The sequence below is a fragment of the Canis lupus genome, chromosome 4, assembly GCF_011100685.1.
Source record: "Canis lupus familiaris isolate Mischka breed German Shepherd chromosome 4, alternate assembly UU_Cfam_GSD_1.0, whole genome shotgun sequence".
Classification (NCBI taxonomy): domain Eukaryota; kingdom Metazoa; phylum Chordata; class Mammalia; order Carnivora; family Canidae; genus Canis; species Canis lupus.
In genome coordinates this window covers 14,401,322-14,422,873 of record NC_049225.1, presented here as the reverse complement: position 1 = coordinate 14,422,873, position 21,552 = coordinate 14,401,322, and the positions used below count along the sequence as shown (strand labels likewise).

Here is a 21,552-nt window from a genome sequence, read left to right as displayed (position 1 = left end):
CTCATGTCTGCTTGTTCACGGTATCTCAATAGACTTAGATCTCAGACGCCTAGGTGGCTCAGTGGTTGAGCGTCTGCCTTCAGCCCAGGGCGTGATCCTGGAGTCCTGAATTGAGTCCCACATTGGGCTCCCTGCATTGAGCCTGCTTCTCTCTCTGCTTGTGTCTCTGCCTCTCTCTCTCTCTCTCTGTGTCTCTCATGAATAAATAAATAAAATGTTAAGAAAAATATATTTTGATCTGTGTAACTATCTTTCTTGGCATATGTCAGACCACCTGTGATTTTAATTAGTTATATTTTACTGAGTGCTTACTATGTGATTGGGATAATTGGCTGTTTTTATTCTAGGTACTGGCAAAAAAAGAAGTCTGGAAACCTTAGACTTAGAATAAAGCTTATACTTTATTTCTGATTGACTTGGTGAGAGAAAAAAATTCACTAATGCTTGGCTTAGATGACTAGATGGTCTACTGGCTAAGTCAATTTGGACATAGAATTTATTAGAAATGACACCATAAGGGACTAGGTCTTGGAGAATCAACTCTGGAAGGAATCTGATCTGAGAAGAATCTTTCAGTATCTAACTGAAAAGCAGAAGTTTTGGGAACATAGATTCTGAGAGAGGGGTCTTTGCCATCTTTTCTATCTAACCCCTAAAACACATTGTGGGCAGAAATGGGCAGCTGGCAGCCTTATCATTCTAGTGAATGCAGGCTCTACGGATCAACTGGCTTCTCTGTGACCTACAGGAACTCTGCTTTCACTAGAATGGAAAATGGTGTTTCTACCATGCAGTGTATCAGCTTGTTCATCTCAGTACAGGCTAAGTGAGTCCAAATTCCATCTTGATTTCTTCAGTTTGTTACTAACTTAAAGATTGAGCATTTTCTGAATTGCTTGTCACAGGGAATTCCTGCTACTCCAAGAAGTTAACAGATGTGCCCACTGACAGTGCTAAGGTGTAAGATAATCATCTCAGGTCTATAACTAACTCATTCATCCAATCCATCCAAAAAAAAAAAAAAAAAGTGACATTCCCCCCCCCCCCCCCCCGCCCCCCCCCACGGCACTTCTTTGCATCTTCAAAAAAAAAAATCATGGGGTATTTCTTTGTCCTTTCTTCTTTCTTTCCTTTTTTTTTTTTTGAACTGCAGATTTATTAATCCCAAATTATCAGAGTCTTCTTGGAAAGTACATATTTACATGGATAAGTAAGTACATGCAAGTGTACACTAGCAATTGAGCACTTTCTTAAGTTTTTGTACATATTTAAATAACCGACTTAATTGCGAAATTTTCTCTGCCACTTTTGAAATTGTATTACTTACATTAGAGATCACAAGGGAGTAACTAGCTTAGTAACCAGTTTATCACATTAAAATGTATTTTTAATGTATGCTAATTTCAAAAGGCTCATAGGACCGTCAGCATGCTTTAGTGGTCTGCAATACAGTATTGGGAAGAATCTGTATATATCTCTGCGGCAAGGCACCAAATTATTGGCTGAGTGTTCCACATTCAGAAGATAGCAGCCAATACTCACCTTCTGCACCCACACAAAAAAAATGTTATTTAGACTAAAAAAGGGAGTTGAGCATCGCAGTGTCAATTATAACATCATTCACCTTCGGTCTTAAAAAAACTGAAGGCAAAAACAAACAAACAAAAAAACCAAAAAAACCCCTGAAGACAAAACTTCGTAGAACAACATGATGGATTGTGTGAAGGTTTAAACATTTTCTTTTAGCAAATCTGGAATAGGAGGTGTGTGCTTAATTAAAATCTCAGGATACTAAGCTTATGAGTAATTAAAGTCACCTAAAACCCATTTATTAGGGAGAGCTGGCGTTGGGAGGGGCCTAAAGAAAGTGATCCTCCCCCAGCCCCAGCCCCAGCCCCAGCCCCAGCCCCAGCCCAAAGGAAACCACTGGGGCCCAAGGAAGTCCAAGGGCTCTCCTGAGGGCAGGTGGGCGAGGAGCAGCCACGCACACCCGGGGGTCGGCTTTCCAGCGCCTCTCCTTCCTCCTCTCGGGTATCTCTGTACTTAAGTGGTAAAATCATCAGGGAGACCCCAGGCCCCGGCCTTCACGCGTTAGTCAACCTACTACCAAGGAAGAGTCACTAATCCGTAGCAGCACCTTCCGAAAGCGACCGGCCCAGGTCAGATCCCAAGGTCCCCTTTCCAGTGCCGAGGGCGCGGAGGTCGCTGGCCGCGGAAGCCACCCAGGGGGGAGCTGGTCCGGCTCCCACTCCGGGGCGCCCCGCGGGGCGCGGCGGGGGCAGGGCTGGGGGCGCGGGCCCGAGCCTCCCGGGCCCCGGCGCCGCCCCGCCCCGCCCCCGCCCCGGGCCGCCGGCCGCCTCCCCGGGCGCGGGCCTCAGCCGCGGGCCGCGCGGGCCCGGGGCGTGCGCTCGAGGGTCGCGGGTGCCGGGAAGGGGCGGCGTACCTCCGACTCGGGCGTGGTTCCCGCCGGGGTCGTCGCCGCGGGGGTCGTTCCCCCGGGAGGGGTCCCCAAGGACGCCGTGGTGACCTCGCCCCGGAGTTGCGGCCCTCCGTCGCCTAGGCAACCGGGGCGGGGCCAGGGGCGCGAGGGGGCGGGGCCCGGGGCGCGAGGGGCGGGGCCCGGGGTGCGAGGCTCGGGGACGCATCCCTCCGCGAGGAGGCTTCTGGGTGGGAACGTGGGCCCCGGGGGAGGGAGGGGAGAGGGGGGAGGGGAAGGCGGGGGCGCGGGGGACTGCGGGGCTGCCCGGAAGGCTGAGCCCGCTGCGGGGCTGCGAATCCGTGGCTGGAGGCAGGCTCGTCCCTTTTAGTAACAGAGCAAGGAGGGAAAGAAAGGAAATTTAAAGAACAGCAGTTTATTTTATTTTATTGTTTAATTTTTTTTTTAAGAACAGCATTTTAAATGTTAGTAGGTGGGGAAACGTCTAATGCTAACGGCAAGTTCTCAATAAATATTAAAGTGAGATAGATTATTGGAACTTGATCATTGATTGATTTTAGATATTAAGGAGTTATTGTAATTTTAAGGCGATATACTGTTATTGTCATGTTTAGAAGAAAAAAAAAAACAGTGTCCTTGTAGAGAGATACGTCGTGAAAGATTCAGTGATGATGAAGAGATGTAATGTATGCATTTACTCCAAAATCATGAGGGGAGGGGCTTGGGTCCTTGAGTGGAGTTATGGCAGGTGAATCAAGATTGGGTACGTGGAGGGGCGGGGTGGTCATTACACCACTCTTTCTATTTTAGATACGTTTGCAGTTTTCCATAATAAAAGCATTTAAAAGCAATATATTTAGGATACCTGGGTGGCTCAGTGGTTGTGTGCCTTCCGTTTAGGTCTTGATCCCCCCCCTCCCCCGTCCTGGGATCCAGGAGCCTACTTTTCCCTTCTACTTATGACTTTGCCTCTCTCTCTCTCTCTCTCTCTCTCTCTCTCTCTCTCCCCGTGTCTCTTTATGAATAAATAAATAAACCTTTAAAATAATTTAAAAATATTATATTTAGTGGCCGTATTAGTATTCTCTGGATGACAACACCTGCTTTGAAAATTCACCTTGTATTTACCTGCGTGGGCGATGCTATGCAGAAAGTTTACTATAAAAATCAGACATTAAGTTTACTATAAAAATCAGAGTCCTTTGGTTTCCCCATCTGGGAAATGAGATGGTAACATTGCCTGCCTCATAGCATCGAGGATTTAACATGTTAATATATGAGGATTTTACACCTGAGGATTTAGCATGTTAATATATGAGAATGTTTAGAACAGTGTCTGGCACCTGTGTTAGGTATTAAGATTAGTATTAGTTTGTATTGTGTTTCTCCTGATGTTAATCCACCCTGTACTCAGCTGCCAGGATAATATTTCATTGTGGGCCTCTTATGTGTGCCCAATGCCTCTCAGGTCAAATTGAACACTTTAGTGTTACATAGCCTCATGATAATTGTGCCCGATTGCCTCACAGTTCAAGTTATGCACACAATTTGTACTGTCACCTTGTGTTCCTGGAGTCTCTCATTTTGTGTATGTTTGGTCATTCTTTCAAGGGTCTGGCAGTGTCGTTTCCTTGATACCTTCATTCCTAAAGAAACTGGTTTCATTCCTAATACAGAGTAGTTATTCAACAATGTGTTTATGACTTCCAACCCCATTTAAAAAGGACTACGTTAGAACTTCCTCAATTAGTGAAAATATAGTCGATTTATAGTGATTGCCAGAGTTCATACAAGAGCTACCACCTCACAAACTCAATACAATGCTTAATTATTTGATTGTTTCCTTTGATAGCTACTTCAAAGGAATTGAAAATAACAAGTCACCTTCTGCTAGGTGACAACTCTCCACATTCTTTAAATTTAGTATTTGGTAAAGTGCTAAAGCATTGATCTCTCTAAACTGCAGTTCTGGTTTCCTCAAAGATGTGATTTATTTTTCTGGCCTTTAATTGTCCTGCTATTTCTTAAACATTGTTTAGGTTTTCTGTGCCCCTTTTTTGGAACTAGATGGATACTCCATTAAAGATGGAATCAATTTCCACCGTGATGGGAGAGTTGCCGGATAGAGGGGAGAATTGTTTTGTAGGAATTCTGTTTTTACTGTATTTAATGGTGTAATTTATTGGAGAAGTCATTTTCAAGGAGGTAATTTAATTTTATGGGACACAAAATTTTTTGCCCAGTAAGGAGTGGTGTTGAAAGCCCATTAGCCCAAAGGTTACTTTTAATTTGCACAAGTTGAAGCTGATTTTAGCCTCCCACTTCTTTTGTAGGGAGGTGCCAACAAGGAAGACAAATCTCAGTAGGTGATGTGCTTTCTTACATGGAAAGGTCAGTTAAGTCTTCCTTCTCAGGTCTCTTTTGAAGATAAAGGCTTCTAACCAAAGGCTGTAAAATTCCATTTTTTTTATCTTATTGTTGTAGGATGGAAGAGAAAAGGAAACATATAGGTCTTGTAGTTTACAATTATTGCTTGAAAAGACCTTTGACTTTTACCACATCACAGTGAAATATGGGATAGCTTGATACTGTTATTTTGATCAATTGGATTGGCCCCTGTTCTCATGAAAGTACTCCCATCTATATACCTGTAATCCTGTATGTGGCACATTTTACAAATAGAATCAGATTTTTTTGAAGAGAGGCATTTTCACAGTTTTGCCAATTCAAGTATTGGATGTTTAAAATAAACCATACTTTTAAATACCTGAGAAACATTTAGGAAAGGACTGGATGTTGATGGTCTAGTGTGGCACTATATGGCAATGAGCAGTGACAATGAGATGTCAGCTGACTTTTTAGGGTAAGGAAACATTTCATGGTGCCTGTGTTGCTGACTCCTTTTAAGTATGAATGAAATTCTTCAACAACAAATGAAATAATATCACTAATGCGATTAATGACATACTGGTAGTTCAAACAATGTGATTCCTGAGGTCTTCAATCTATTAATACTCCTGATGGTCTTAGGTGGATCAAACTGGAAAAATTCCAATGTGTCCCTTAAGTGGTTCTGAGATACCACAAAGTCCTGCAGATAGGATTCAGAGATTCAGATAACACATTGTATCTTAGCTTTGGAATATGTTTAAACTGATAGATGTAGAAAGAAAAAAAATATAAAAGGCATTTTAATTTGTGAGTAATTGCCTTCATTCTCTGTTGCATATTGAATTTTAGCCAAGAAAGTATTCCAATAGCTAATCAATTTTGAAATATATTTAGTTTTCTTCACCTTTACCGAATCCTCAAATCTGGCCTTCTCATTTCAACCAAGGGCCTTAATTTTTTCAAGTCATAAGTGAGAACATTTTAAAGCTTAATAAAACACATTTAAGAGATGGCATAGTAAACCTACTTTAGTAGAGTTAAGTAGTTCTAAGACTAAACTATAGGAGGGGGTAATGATTTTCAATAAATAGTTGGTACAATTTTGACACTATTCATTACCTGCAACTTGTCTTCAAAACTCTATACTCTTCATTGTGGGTATATCTGTTTTTCCTTCTTTCTCCAGTTATTCCCTTTACAGTGGATCCTTACACTGTTCAAATGAAGACTCCAAGTCTCTTTCCTAAATCAGAAAATACTCTTTTCCTAATCCAGAGACCTCTTTAAGATAGTTTTGTAACTCATTCTTTTTCTTCCTGATCAATTTATTGAAAAAGTGGGACCTTATTCCTCATCTCTCTTTAAACCACCCCATACCCTTACTTCATTTGCTTTCCTCAAGCTGTTCCCCCTCAAGGACTGCCATTAGGCTCTGTCTTCTTTGGTGTGTGGACATTCTCTATTTGCCTTTTATATCCACTCTTTTACTTCTCCACTTGGCCTTGTGACCTGGAGGGTTGACTGACCATTATGGACTCCAACAGCTTGACTTACTACACTCCTTGCCCTCCAACTTGTGGTTCAGTTTGGCCAATGAAAACACCAGTAGGGGGTGGAATGGGGAGGAGTGTGATCAGGGTCATTTATTCTCCCTTGTTTCCTCCCTGCAGGATTATAGGCAGGAAGTAGTAAGTTCCTATGCCAAAAGCCTTCAAGGCCACAGCCCATCCCTTAGCTTCTCCAGAGTGCTATGGCTCTCTCTGGGTTTTGCCCTAGGAGCAGTAATGCCTCCCTCCCGCTGCTAGCCACAGGATGGTTCCCTGTCCCTTGCTGGTTTCCCTTATGTCTGCCCACATGTTTATAAATAGCTCCTTTACTAAACTTTCCTCAGTTCCCACCTTTTGCCATCTGTTTCCCGCTGGTACCTTGACTGATCTCAGCAAAAATTAACTCCAGAACATTTAACACGGAAGACTAAGCCTGGCTCGCTCAATCCTATTGTTGTCCACCATTTGGTTGTTTTGCAATGAGCAATATTGTCTATAAGAAATCTTGAACAATTATTTAGGTAGGACTACACCCCACCCTCACCCATTCTCTGCCTGGAGGAGCTGCACCCAAGTTCCACTCCCCTGAGGATTGATGGAAAGCAGGGGAGTACTGGAACTACCCATGGGATCTGTGTCCTAAACAGCTGTCTGTCTCAGACAGCTCATATAAACTCCTGGCTCCCCAAATTCTAACCTTTGGATACCAGACAGCCTACATAGTTCTCCTGTTGACAAAACTTTAAAATTCGTCCTATAGAAACACAAAATAACAGATCACCTGGGCCGAGGCCCAGGTCCTGCTCTCTCCATGAGTGATGGGAAGTGCTGGGGAGAAGTAGTGCCTTCTCTTCATATCGATCCTAGCCCTGAAGGTTTGAACTGTCCCATAAAACCTCGGATGCCATGTGGTATGAAATTCATCTGGAAACCAGTAGGACACACCGGGCAGGGGAGTGGCTTGTGAGAATGCATGTAATTCACAGATTTCACTCATCCCAGCACGTTTAGATTTATCATCTATATTTGGACAAAAGTCCTATTAATTATTTTCATTTATAAATTGTTCTTTATTGTAGTATTTATGTTAATGGTTTCATCATTCCTTTTATGCTTCAGTGAACTACATTTGAATCATTGATCTGTATTTGTGGACTGATAATTTACTGCAAAAAAAAAAAAAAACAAGTTAAACCTAGGCAATGGGATACATATTAAGTGAAATGCTTCAGCTGAAAAAACTGCACCCTATTTCCAGCACGTTAGCCAAGGGAGCCTGACTCAAATTCTTAAAGTGCAAGCAGCATCTTTAAACACATGATTTGAGTTGGCCAAAAAGAATTTTTGTAAAAATCAAAATTCATCCCAGATTTTACATTTGTGAAATATGTACAATCAAAATAGTTGCAATGATGTTTTTCCCTTCTAAAACTGCCTAAAAGTGACTGGGTGCCATTTAGTCAATGGTAGGGGACTCCATTACTCTTTCAATGTATTTTTGAGCAAGTTTATCCTGGGGGATTCTGGGAAGTATCTTGACTGGGCCACTGAGCATTGCCTCCTTCTCTGCACTACCTCCCACCCCATTCTACTTTTAAATTTAGCAAGTCTAATTTTACCTGTTTTGCATAATAGCTTTCTTATAAATTTTGTTAGAAGGAAGGATTCTAAGCTTGACAAAGTTTGAAAGCCACTGGATAATCTCTAAGGAATCTTCATCTTTGAAAATGCTATTACAACATAATTTCCCAAAGCATTCATTGTCTAAAATGTTCACTTTGGCAAAGAGACAATATTACTATTATTAAACACTTCTGATGTATATGCATGCTTATGATTCTAAGAAAGTAAAATAGCATACATTATCTCATTTAATCATCTGAATCCACTGTTACAGTATTCCACATAGCATTGCTTTTGATCAAGGAAATTATTTCACAGCAGAAGAAGCATGGCAATGAGCCTATGCTCATTGGTCTTAATGATGTTCCTTCTCATCCTGAGTAGAGGGTTTGATGGAACAGTGGAATGGCCTGTTGAAGGCTTAGTCACTCAATTTGAAGATACCAGCTCAGTGTCGATACCTGGCAGGGCAAAAGCAAGGTTCTCCAGAAGGCTGTATAGGCTCTGAATGAGCATCCACTATATGGGGTTACTGCTTCCAAAGCTAGGACTCATGGGTCCAGGAATTGAGGAGTGGAAATGTAGTGACAACATTTGTTCTTACTATCCTAATAAACCTCTAACAAAATGTTTGCTTCCTGTTCCCATGACCTTCTGCTCTGCTGGTCTAGAAATATTAGCTCCAAAGGGAAGAATGCTTCTATCAGGAGACATATCAAGATACCATTGAACTTGAAGTTATAACTGCCACCTGACCACACTTGGCTTCTTATGTTCCTGAATCAACAGGCAAAGAAGGGAGTTATGGTGTTGGCCGGGGTGACTGATCCTTAACACCAAGGGGAAATTGGGCTTCTACTCCACAATGGAGGTAAAGAAGAATGTGTCAGGTATACAGAAGACCCCTAAGTCCTCTCTTAGTATTATCATGCCCCGAAATTAAGGTAAATGGAAAACTATAACAACCCTACCCAGGCCAGACTACCAATGGCCCAGGCTCTTCAAGAATGAAGGTTCAGGTCAACCCACCAGGTAAAGAAGCATGACCCAGCTAAGTTACTTGCTGAAGGCAAAGGGAATGCATAATGAGTCAGTGGAAGAAGGTAGTTACAAATGCCAGCTATGACCAAGGATCAGTTAGAGAAACAAAGACTTTGTCTTGAGTATTTTCTCTTTATTTTGTTATGAATATGTTTGTGTTTTTTTTTCCCTCTTTTCCTCTCCTATGTAACATAATGTATGTTGACTTCACATGATAGTGTTTATGTATTATTAATTTTACATCGTGGTATTCAAGTTATAGGAAATCAAGGAGAAGACTAAACATCACTCCAGGACTTTACCTTCTTTTCTGGGAGAGGGGTTGGTGCCTTCTCAGTCATACACTGGATAGCTATATTATGTTAAGCAGAATTATGACCATGTTATTTTCTTTATTTGGAGATTAAGTATCCTTTAAGGAGATGCACAAGATGCCAAGCTGATAAGGTGTGGATTTATGATGGCTAAATTTTATTTGTTTGTATTTATTTATTTATTTATTTATTTATTTATTGAGCATGAGTCTGGGGAGGGGGAGGCAGTGGGATCAGGAGAGAGAGAGAGTCAGATGCATAACTGACTGAGGCAGTGCCTGAGGCACCCAGGCACCCCAGTTAATTTTATGTGACAACCTGAGTAGGCCACAGGGTCCCAGATTTTGGGCTGAACAGTCTTTCTGAGTGTGTCTGTGAGGATGTTTCTGGATAACATTACCATTTCCATCAGTAAAGTCGACTGAAACAAAAGTGGATTGCCCTCCCTAATGTGGGTGGGATCATCCAATCCCATGAAAGACTGAAGAGAACAAAAAGGTGAAAGAAAAAAAGAATTTGCGTTCTTTGCCTGGCTGTTGAGCTGAAAGTCTTCTTTTGCCCTGGGACTCAGGAGTTATGCCATTGGTTTCCCTGGTTGTTCAGGCCTTTGGACTTGGACTCCATCATGACTTTCCTAGGCCTCCAGCTTACAGATGGCAGATTGAGTACATCTCAGTCTCCATAGTCATGTGATCTGTTTCCTTATAATAAATCTCTCTGTGTGTATGTATACATTTCCCATCAGTTCCGTTGCTCTGGAGAACCCTAATACAATGGTACTATTTTGTTTTATAGATGAGGACATGGAAGCTCAGAGAGCCAACTGACCTAATGTCTTATGGCTAGGTATATAGCAGGCAGGCCCAAGTATGAACTAGTTCCTGTGACTGCACAGCTAACTCACCTGGCTCTACTTTATCACAGTACCTCAGCTGTGCTGTGCACTCAAGAGCCTGGGTGGGTTGATGAGGTTTGTCAATGGAAACTTTCCACCTACCCCTTTATGTTCTTTTCTCATTCCTGCCCTGCTTCCCCAGTGCATTCACAATAATTGCTAATTCATTTAGTGTTTTACTCCTGGCAGGTTATTAACTAAGATATATAGTCATAACTAAAGTGTGAGGTGATATGACTTAGCACCTACTAAGGTATATTTATATTTTACTAGGAGACTCCTTAAAGATGGAAAATTCTTTTGTAGCATGAGGTTTTAATAAAGGATTGCCAAATTGTGGAATTTATATTTTGAAAACAGAAGGTCTCTTCTAGTGTCTTTTTAGACCTCACCTAGAGAGAGCTTAATCCCACTTACTAGATTCATAATATGTTGTGATTTCTCCTCTAATCCACAGCATCTATTATTGCAGTGTTCTGATAAGCATCCAGTTAATAGGTAGAGCAGGTTGGTGAAAATGTAAACAAATCAATAGAAAATATTCTTGTAGCTATGGTTATGCTTCATTCTAGTAGAATAAGTGGTATATTTTTAAACATTATTTTCCTATTTCACCAAAAAGTTCAAGTATGTCTTTTCATTTTTTCAAAAAAGATTTTATTTATTTATTCATGAGAGAGAGAGAGAGAGAGAGAGAGGCAGAGACACAGGCAGAGGGAAGCAGGGAGCCTGACATGGGACTCGATCCGAGGTCTCCAGGATGACACCCCGGGCTGAAGGCGGTGCTAAACCCCTGAGCCACCTGGGCTGCCCAAGTATGTCCTTTCAGATGAAATGCATTTTTGTGTGCCTCTAAGCTGGGTTAAGCATTTACACTACAGGAATTCATGATATTGTGCAGCTTTCAAAGGAGAATACTAAACTATCACAGAATTTTCTATGCCATTTTCTATTTTATTTTATAGTAATAGAAGTCATCATCATCATTATTATTATTACTTTTGACCTGTAACTAATGATCATTTGTAACTAATGGTTAGCTTCCATCTTGTTAACTGTGATGATAGTCCTACATGCATTATGGTGCCACCTCATGGCCATGAGTATCCTGGTAGACTTAGGTTGAATGCGGAGTAGTATAGTAAATCCTGTCAAGTGAGACTTTTGACCAGCTAGGTAACCTTAGGAAAAATGACTTTATTTTCATATGATATTGATGGTTCTTCTTAGAAAATCATTAAATATTTCTTTATGCAAAGTCATCGAAACTTAGAATGTTTGCATAGAAAAAGGAGAATATAAAATTGGAAAACTAAGAGCAGAGAGGATGGATGGTAGAACAGAAGCAATCTTCAGATTTTGGAGAGAGAAAGTAAGGTTAAATTAAAAAACAAAACAAAACAAAAAAACAACTTATTGGAAACCACCACAAAGGAAAACCATACTCCTGTCTTGAGGAGTGAGTTCTTAGGAGATTTGGCCAGACTCTTCCGATACGGTCTGCTTTCTCTGGAATTACCCTCCCCTGGTAGAAGTGTTGCTAGAACAATCCCCTGTTTGGGACCTAGATCCTCTAAGCAAATTTGAGAAAAATTCTTTTTCTTCCTATCATTAGACTCTCTCTTAAAATAGTTGATGCCATGGTCATAGATACTCAGTTGACTGATGCAAGTTGGGTAAAGTTCAGCAGCTCAAATAAATATTAGAAATATGTTTGAAATGTAAATTTTGAAAGGGCCATGGACTGCTCTTGCCTAAGCAAACTGTTCCTGAATGCCTAGTCATTCTTGATGTGACAGTTTTCTCATTGAAGCTTGGCCATACTCAACAAAAGCTGGACTACACCCTGGATTTCTTAAATGGTAGAGTCCAGTGGTCATATGTCCCCAAACAGCCAAAGACAACAGGGCAGGACATGCTTCTGGTTTCTTATTATGCTTATTGTTGTGTCCTCTGAAACCTGCTGACAGAATTACTGTTCTCTCTTGATTGGACAGAAGAGGACCTCTTTTTCCATAGGTTACTGGAAAATTTCTATCTACTCTTTTCCAGCATCAGGTACTAGGCTCTTCCTGGAGTGGTGAGCCACTATAAACTAACTTTCCTCCTCTTAGGCTCCCCTTTCTTCCCTACTGAAACCTACATGGGGGTGCCCGTGAAACCAGATTGGGTTGCATCCATTCATAAAAGACAAACTCAATACTAGAGTCCTGCTTCTAACTCCATCTCCTGTATTTAGTGCTTAAGTATATGATTATATTGAGTAGTAAGAGCTGAAAATGGAGTAAAAGGAATTTTCTCCACAATTTAAGACAGTTTAAGACTGCTGATAATGTGGCCTGAGGCATTTTCTTACCATTCATTCATCCATTTGTTCAACAAATGTTTATTGACTACAGACTAGGGGCAGACAATACTGTAAGCATTGTTGAACAAAAGCCCTCTTTCCTCTCAAATTCCACCCTGGTGAATTAATAAGCCTAGAATCTATTTCAAATATAAGAACCCACCAATTAGTATGTTGGAAGGCTTTTTGTCTATGTGAGTCTGAGAAGTTAAGATCTTCAAAGAGCCTGATATATTGTTATGTTTCTTGAACTGGAAATCATATCCTACTGGTTGATGGTTAATGGTTTGTCAGAAAGTGGTAAGTGCTATGGGAAAAAAAAAATAGAGCAGAGTAAAGGAGAATCTGAAAGGTGGGGTTGGAAGAATCTGGGCAGTTGCAGTTTTAAGTAGGATGGTCAGGACAGGCCTTAAAGAGAAGATAAGGGCAGCCTGGGTGGCTCAGCGGAGACCGGAGACCGGAGACCGAGGACCGAGGATCTAGTCCCACATCAGGCTCCCTGCATGGGGCCTGCTTCTCCCTCTGCCTGTCTCTGCCTCTCTCTCTCTCTCTCTCTCTCTCTCTCTCTGTGTGTCTGTCTCTCATGAATAAATAAATATATCTTAAAAAAAAAAAAAGAAGATAATACCTGAGCAAAGCTTTTCATCACCGTTATCATAACTAGCGTTCCATCTAACTGCTTCCTGCACATTATCTCATTTAAAACTCCCCACAGATGTGGTCACTGAAGCTTAAAGAAGTTAATTATTTACCCCGATTACACAGCTATTTAGTAAAGGTGACAGAATTTAAACTCAGGACTATATGAGTAAGAGCCCAAGTTACACTACACTGTGTTGTGTCTCAAGGCAGTGGTTCACAAACTGTGTTTGGAGGTTGCACCAAAATTTGATGTGACATTAGTTTTTCAGAACATCTATTATCAGCCATACCTTTGAAACTGTATTTTAAAATGTGTATTCACAATCCTGTAATCCACATGTTAACATATTGTATTGTAGGACCTTGACCTCTTAAAACTGGGTTAGGTGCTTTTTTTGCATGCCTGCAAGCAAAATTTTTCGACCTCTGTGCATACATTTGAACACTGTATAAATGTTTCATTGGCTAGTCATGGTTAAATTTTGCATGATTTTTTAAAAAATCAGGTCTTGGCATGTAAGTTCAACATAAAACTGTAAAATAGCTCATGTGTAGCACAGAGTAGGATCAGGAATGTCTGCTGGGTACGTGTTCTCACCATTATGGAATTGTTGACAATTCATTAACAAGGGAACCCATAACATATTTATATAATGTGATATGAAAAGTAATTTACTACTGTTTGTTAGGTTTAGATGTTTTTGCCTGATTTATATTTGAGAAAAGCTGAGATCTAATTAGTGACTAAACCTTGATTTTATCTTAAGTTCTGAATTACTTAATAGAAGGATATCCTGAGACTATGGGGAAGCTTGATTTTGTTTGTTTGTAAATCTACCATTTAAAATTACTTATGTAGATCTAGGTTTTGTTTCTATTTTAACACTGTGAAACCAAGTCAGAATATTGTAATAAATTTAATATTGAGACTGACATGGCTGGAATAATCTCACTATGCTAATTTTTATCATTGTAAACAAAAATATGTTATAATCAAATAAATGTTAGTTATAATAATCATGTGTTAAAATAAACTACAGGCAGTATATTTAACATCTATTTACATACTGAACATTTTTATCTATTTATGTACTGTAGCTTAATTTTTAAAATATCAAGGGGAAGGTTATACATAGGTCAAGATCTATTGATGTAAATATGGAAGCGATTCTAAAATGGCAGCTCCAAAGGAAATAGGAAATACCATAAATTGTGCCCATAGTTACCCAAATGAAACTAGGAAATACTGCTCCTTTTTGACTATAAATAGTTCAATGATCAAAACAGTATTTTTCCTCACCTATTTTTAATCTATATAATTATACTATTAAGGAAGTAGAATAATGTAAAAACTTTCATAATTTCATTACAAGTCATTGATGTTAGGACAGAATTTGGAGGGACACTATTGTTGGGGTGTTGGGGGCAAAGAGATAATTCATTTGATTTTAAGATTGCCACTGCTATGTCAACAGAACTCTATAATTTTACCTCATCACCCCTCAACAAACTTGCAGACTTAACATCTAAAGTTCACCTTCTTACATAGGTAGAATGTAAGCTCTTTATTGCCAGTAACATGAGACGTAGGCATTAATAATGTCATTTCCATTATTATTACTTTGGTCACTAGAGTGAATTGTCTTTAGTAGTTGATTAGTAAGTTGAAAATGGTTTCATTTATGTGGAAACCATGTTTTAAGTGGAAAAATCAAGACATACAATATGAACCCAAAACTTACGTTGTTTTGAGCTAGTGAAATTATTGAAATGGATATGAGATAGTAAGAAAACAGAAAAATGCACCCTGTACTTCCAGTATAAAATGAGAGACAAGGACATAGATGGACACATCTCAAAGAAGAAATATTAATGAAAAGAAACACATAAAAGAGGTTCAACCTCACTAATGATGAAAGAAATGCCAGTTAAAGAAATTTTAGTACGTCTTGCTTATCAAGATTCACAAATGTGTGGGGCAGTGGATACTCTCAGGCACAGTGGTCCTCCCTTACCCATGGTTTTACTTTCTGTGGTTTCAGTTATCCTCCATCAACCATGGTCTTTAAGCATATGATCCTCCTTTTGACATATGATCAGAAGCTCATTAGTAGCCTGATGTTATGTCACAATGCCTACATCATTCACTTTATTTCATCTTACCACACAGGCATTTTATCATCTCACATCATTATAAAAAGGTTGAGTACAGTATAAGGTTATTTTTAGAAAAGACCACTTCACATAACTTTTATTATAGTATACTGTTATGTTCTATTTTATTTTTAATTATTGTTAATCTCTTACTGATCCTAAGTTATAAATTGAACTTTATCATAGGTATGTATGTATAGGGAAAATGTAGCATATATAAGGTTTGGTACTATCTCTGGTCTCAGGCATCCACTGGAGGTCTTGGAACATATCCTCCATGGATAGGGTGGGAAATACTATACTTCTCATGGACATGTGAATTAATACAATTTCTGGAAGTTCAAATGACAATATACATAAAAATGTAAAGGTTTGCATACTTCTTGTCTCAGAAATTACATTTCTATAACTGTATTCTAAGGACATAAACATAAACGTCTACAAATCCCATCTGTACTTTTTGATGTAACATTTGTTTATAATCTGGGGTGGAGAGGAGAAATAATGTAATGTCTATTAATGAGGGAAAGATAAAGTAAATCTAGTGAAATCTATAACATGAAATTTTGTATGGTTATAAGTATGTTTGAGAAATTATTCATGATAAATTAAGAGAGAGTATAGTACAAAGTAAGAAATACAGCATGATAATCATGTGAAATCTATACATATATATTTAGTACAGGAACTGGAGAAATGCTCACTAAAATATTTGGTGCCTCTGGTGATTTCTTTTCTTTCTTTTTCTTTTCTTTTTTTCTTTTTTTTTTCTTTTTTTTTTGCTTATTTGTACTCTGTAAATTTTCTATAATAAATAGGAAATGTCATTTTTCCATTACTTAATGGAAAATATAAAACTTACACAAGAGTAGAGAGGATAGTATAATGAACCTCCCTGTATTTAGCTACTCCCATTTCAACAGCTATCAACAAAAGTCCTTTTAAAATAATTTTTTAGGGATGCCCAGGTGGCTCAGCGGTCAAGCATCTGCCTTTGGCTCAGGGTGTGATTCCAGAGTCCCGGGATCAAGTCCCATGTCAGGCTCCCTGCATGGAGCCTGCTTCTCCCTCTGCCTGTGTCTCTGCATATCTGTGTCTCTCATGAATTAATAAATAAAATCTTTTAAAAAAAGACAAAAAAACCCACAATTTTTTAAAGTTTAATAACCATAAACTGTTGTGAGTAATTATTAATTATGATTCTTTTTTTTTTTTTTAAAGATTCTGTTTATTTGAGAGAGAAAGAAATGGTGAGAGAGAACACAAACTGAGGGAAAGAGAGAAGTGGCTCCTCGCTGAGCAGGGAGCCTGACAATGGGGCTCCATCCCAGGACCCTGAGATCATGACCGAAGCTGAAGACAGATGCTTAATAGACTGAGCCACCCAGGTGCTCCTAATTATAATTCTTCATAAAGAATTTCTCATATCTTCCCTTGAAAAATAACTTGTTTCCACAGCTTAAATCCTGTTTCCAAAACATTGGCTTAGTCACCAAAATTTTTGTAAAGGAAAGCTAAAAGCATTTCAGTGTTGTTAATGAAAATAGTAAATCAATAATGTGATTTTTTATTTTTTTATCAAAGTGAAAAACACATCTCTTTGCCTGGCAGTTAATCATTGCTGCCCTGAATATATAAACAAGAAGGCTGTGAACAATGAGATCCAAAAGGTGATGTGGCCAATTGTGTGTGGTCTTTGCTATGTCTTTCTTCTTCTAGATTAGGAATGAAGCAAAATTTGGTAAAGCACATTTAAGTAGAAGGATCTCTATACTTTGCAATTAGTTTTGAGCACACTTTCATTCTTGAATTCAGAAGCTGAAATACAGAACGTGCTGTGCAAGCAGATATTACAAGGGTTTTCTAGGAAAAACGAAGAGCCATTGTTGCTCCAAAGGATTATGTGCTTACATGCGAAAATAGACTTCCATGAGTTCAAATATTTTCCCCACTAAAGAGTAAAAGACACAATGAGGTGCATCAACCACCATCTACTATGTTTACAGCTAAAAACCTTTCCTTCAGACTCTTGATTTTGTACCAAGCTTTAAAGACACTGTTTCACACTGTGTTGTTAGGAAGGGGTGTGTGCATTTTGATGAACTGACCCCTTTGGTGAACTTTAATGTGCACTATTTTTTTAAAAATCCTGGATAACATACTTTTTGGAAAGTGAAAAATTGTTTCTTTTATTTCCATAAGGCCCAGTACTGTGGTTCCAATGCACTCAGTATAACTGGACCATAAAAATAATAAATGTGTGACAACATGAATATAAACATAATAAATGTCATGTTTTCACATGGCAAATTGTCAATATCTATTGACATTTGTTCTTATGGCATCTATTAAGGCCACACCATATTTATTAACTCTGGTTTGATTACACCGCTCCATTAACTTGGTAATTTCATTATAGTTTAAGAGGGATTTTAGCTGCTGGATTTAGTTTAAATTTTATGCACAAGCCCAGAAGTCCTTGGGCAGTGAAAACATTTCATATATATAAAATAAATAATTAATGAATAGAAGCTATTTTGGAGAAGCAGGAAACAACAGAATGAGGACCAGATAACTTTTTTGTCACACAAACTGAGAAATTGCTCACAGAGATTATAGTTGTAAACTATGTTAGGTATATTCATTCATATGCTTATTAATAAAAGACTTGTGAGTAGAAATACAGTGTGAACAATAAAGGTGGATGCTTGTACAGGGCAAGAGGCTGAGTAAGTTGGTTTGCATATGAGCTAATTTTAAACATGATGTTGCAGAAATGGATGAAAAAAATGTTCCCCTTCTCATAAATCCCACAAAAATTGCCAAAATTGGTTAAAAGCTTCTTTATCTTGTAGTCCGTATCACCAGTAAAATAAGGACTATGAGTCTGTTACTTTAGCTATCATCTATTAACAAGTTTCAGACCATACCTGGGCTAGACCCTTCAGTCCTCAGCCCACTAACTTGTTTAATTTATTATCCTTTCTGAAGGCACTTAGAACATCAAAAAAATGTTTTTAAAGCCTTGAAAACAAATGAGTAAACACATGCTCTACTTATCATTTTGTCAGACTGAACAAAGCTCTTTGGATGTGCTCAACAGCTCTTGGATGAAGACAAACCTGATCACTTAAAAAATGAACTTCATTGGGATCAGGAAATTTCAGCAGAAGCTATTCATTTTTATGAGCATTAACTGACAAAAATCTATGTATTTGACATAACCCACGTATCTGTAAAACATCCCCTCCATGTTAACATCAGGAATGGAGAATCGGGCAATTCAGATAAAAATTGTAGCATATGGTAGAGTCTTTACAATGGTGGGAAGATAGGCCAAAAATTATGTTTGTAAATTTCTGAAATGATTTCCAGAAACGCATTACAGGCTAAGTGCTTTATACAGTATGTATTGTTAGCAGGTGTTGTGAGCACTTTATTTCTAACACACAATGCTGACATTTTACTCCTTTATACTCTTTAAGGGAACAAGCAGCATAATTGGAATTCCTTTGAGAATGATTTGTTAGTTATTTTGGACCTTTATAGGGAGTAAATGGTAAATAAGAGCTGAGTTTTTGGACATTAGTATCTATTGGTTGAGCAGATTATACTGTAAATTTTAAAAAGGAAGGGCAATTTAGGCAATGATGCTAACAGCTGCACGGTTATTGTGTAATAGTGGCCCACCTGGGCTGAATTGTGAATTGCAAAACAAAGCTGAATGCTTTCAATTCCGTGATGTATTATGCTACAAGGGAAGCTCTCAGCTAAGCAAAATGCAGAGCTACTGTCAGACCATCCCTCTGCCAAATTACTACTGCACTGAAGAATGACTACAGTGATATCATTTGGTGAGATCATCACAGTTCACTTCTCTTAATGTTTCCATCATTTCTGATCCCAATTTTACATCTTGGTAATTTATTTTTGGTAATGAAGTGTTTTATCCCCCTTCACTTTGGTAGACCTTATATTAATTTTTTAAACACTTGTCCAGCTCTTTGAAAATAAGAGTGCAGAAAGTTTTCTCCCACCTTCGTTATGATGAATGTAATAGGTAAAAAATATCGAGGCAATGAGTTACATGCTATGATTTATATACGTCAACTGCAATTACTTTAAACATAGAGGAATGATCTTATAAGTGGATTTAACAAAAGCCTGCTTGCACTTAAGAATTTACTACCAAAATATGTGATTGATTTGCTTTCCATAACTTTATGAAAAAGAAAAAAATATCTTCTACATCTTCATCAAGACCCCAACTTTGCATTCCTCTAATATTCCTTTATATTTCCTAATGTTGAGGGTAATGGAGGCTTCTAGAAACATAATTTGTAGGAAAAGAAGAGTTGAAACATAGAGTAACCACCAAGTGGTCTCACTGTGAATCATCACACATAAGAGCCAAAGGAAAGTTGGGCATTATATCAGCATTGTTTTCTTTCCAGATTTTGCTCAATCTGGCTAAGTTTTACAAATACTTTAGGGGCAGGCTAGAGTTCTGCATCTTGATCTTTCATATGACCCTGAGAAGTCCCTTAGGCGTACAGATGTGTTTGAGATGGAGTTTAAACTACCTTTCAAAATGTATCAGTAGCAAAGGGTGTTCATTTGGTTGCATTCTCTTCACATGTCCTCAGACAGAAGCATGGAAACTGCTATTATATTTTGATGCAGAGAATAATTCAAATTTTTAATAAAGCCAAATGGCTGCCTGGATAAATCTGTTAATCAGTTTTTCTCTTTGCTTGTTTTCTTTCAGTAATGTGGTTTCCATTAGACATTTCAATTCTGCTTCATGGCTGGTGAGCATCTGTTTTAAAATACAGTTAAAAATTGGTACTCTTGGTCCAATTCCAAGGGGCAAAATCAGCAGGAATAAGTAATCCCACAGCCTTAAGAAGAACCTTCTAAACCATGAAAAAAAGTACTAAGTACTAAACTTTGAATAAAAGAGCCATAAATGAGTCTGGAAGCCTCATTTACATTGTAATGTGCATACCAGCATGATGTCATTATCAATTAGTGTGAGTATTTTCTAAAAGCCATCTATTCTGACTATGTAGTCATTTAGTTTATGGTTATGATTGCGGGGTGTGTGTGTGTGTGTGTGTGTGTGTTGGTATCAGAGAGCAAACACTGAAGCTGCAATGTCCGTGGAAGGTAGTAATACAGAAAAAAATTGATGCCAGCCATGAATCAGTCCTGTTTCATTTAATGTTATTTATTGCTATGAGGTAGATATAGTACCTCAGAAATCTATGCGTGTTGAATAGCATAATAAAATCGGGCTGTAATATAATCTTTCTACTGTATGAGTTAAAGCAACAAATAAATATATATATTCTTTTTTTGTCAGTCCCATCACAATGTAATCTTTTTTTTCTTTTGGATTTTGGAATGCTATAGGTATTGTCAAGACTCCTATTTCATTCTTTATGTTTTAATGTTTCAATCTCTCTGTTTTGATTATGTTTCAAAAATCCCCATGCACTGATTAGAGAAGTGGCATCTGAGCTGTGAGGTGAGACTGTCCTCTCCAGTTTAAGATTAGTTCTTTAGAACTCCAGGCTCTCTGGGAGAATCTAGGGCAATATAGGGCAGTTTGCATGGACATTGATGTCATGAGTGAAATAGTCTTGATGAGATGCTGTTCTTCTTAAATCCGCTTTCTTGGCTTTGGGCTATCTTTTAAAATTTAATTTAATTTGTTTCTACTTCTTTCTGTACGCTCTGAAATATTCCATAGCTTCCCTAGTCTTATTATTAGTAGTAACATTTTCCATTTTGCTGTATTTCCACATATTAACTCATTTGATGAATAAGAAAAATGAAATTATCTTATGATTTCAGAACATAAATACTTATGATGACTGAGACTCATCAGTGAATGATATCCATGTAGTTTATATTTTTGTGGTATTTCTCAGTAATATTCTTACATAATATTGTTGAAAAATATAATAATTGTCTGAAATCTGTGCACCTTTTTTTTTTCATTGCCTTAAAATGACACCTGGTTTACCTGTGCAAAAAAAAAAAAAAAAAGGGTAAATAAATGAAAACAATAAGAAAACGCCATTTCTGGACTTTGCTCTAAGCATTTTTACAGGTAAGGTTGGTTTTCCTCTGGACAACAGTTTCCATCCAGTATA

General features: G+C 38.4%; 1 protein-coding gene across 1 annotated transcript in view; it reads right to left on the bottom strand.

Moving 5' to 3' along the window:
- The window catches only part of CABCOCO1 (ciliary associated calcium binding coiled-coil 1), a 117,323-nt gene extending 114,740 nt beyond the window's left edge, over nucleotides 1-2,583 (bottom strand). The window contains exon 1 of the mRNA XM_038534029.1: nucleotides 2,444-2,583. The gene's annotated coding sequence lies outside the window, so the exon portion shown is untranslated. The remainder of the gene's footprint in view (nucleotides 1-2,443) is intronic.
- Nucleotides 2,584-21,552: the final 18,969 nt, after the last annotated feature.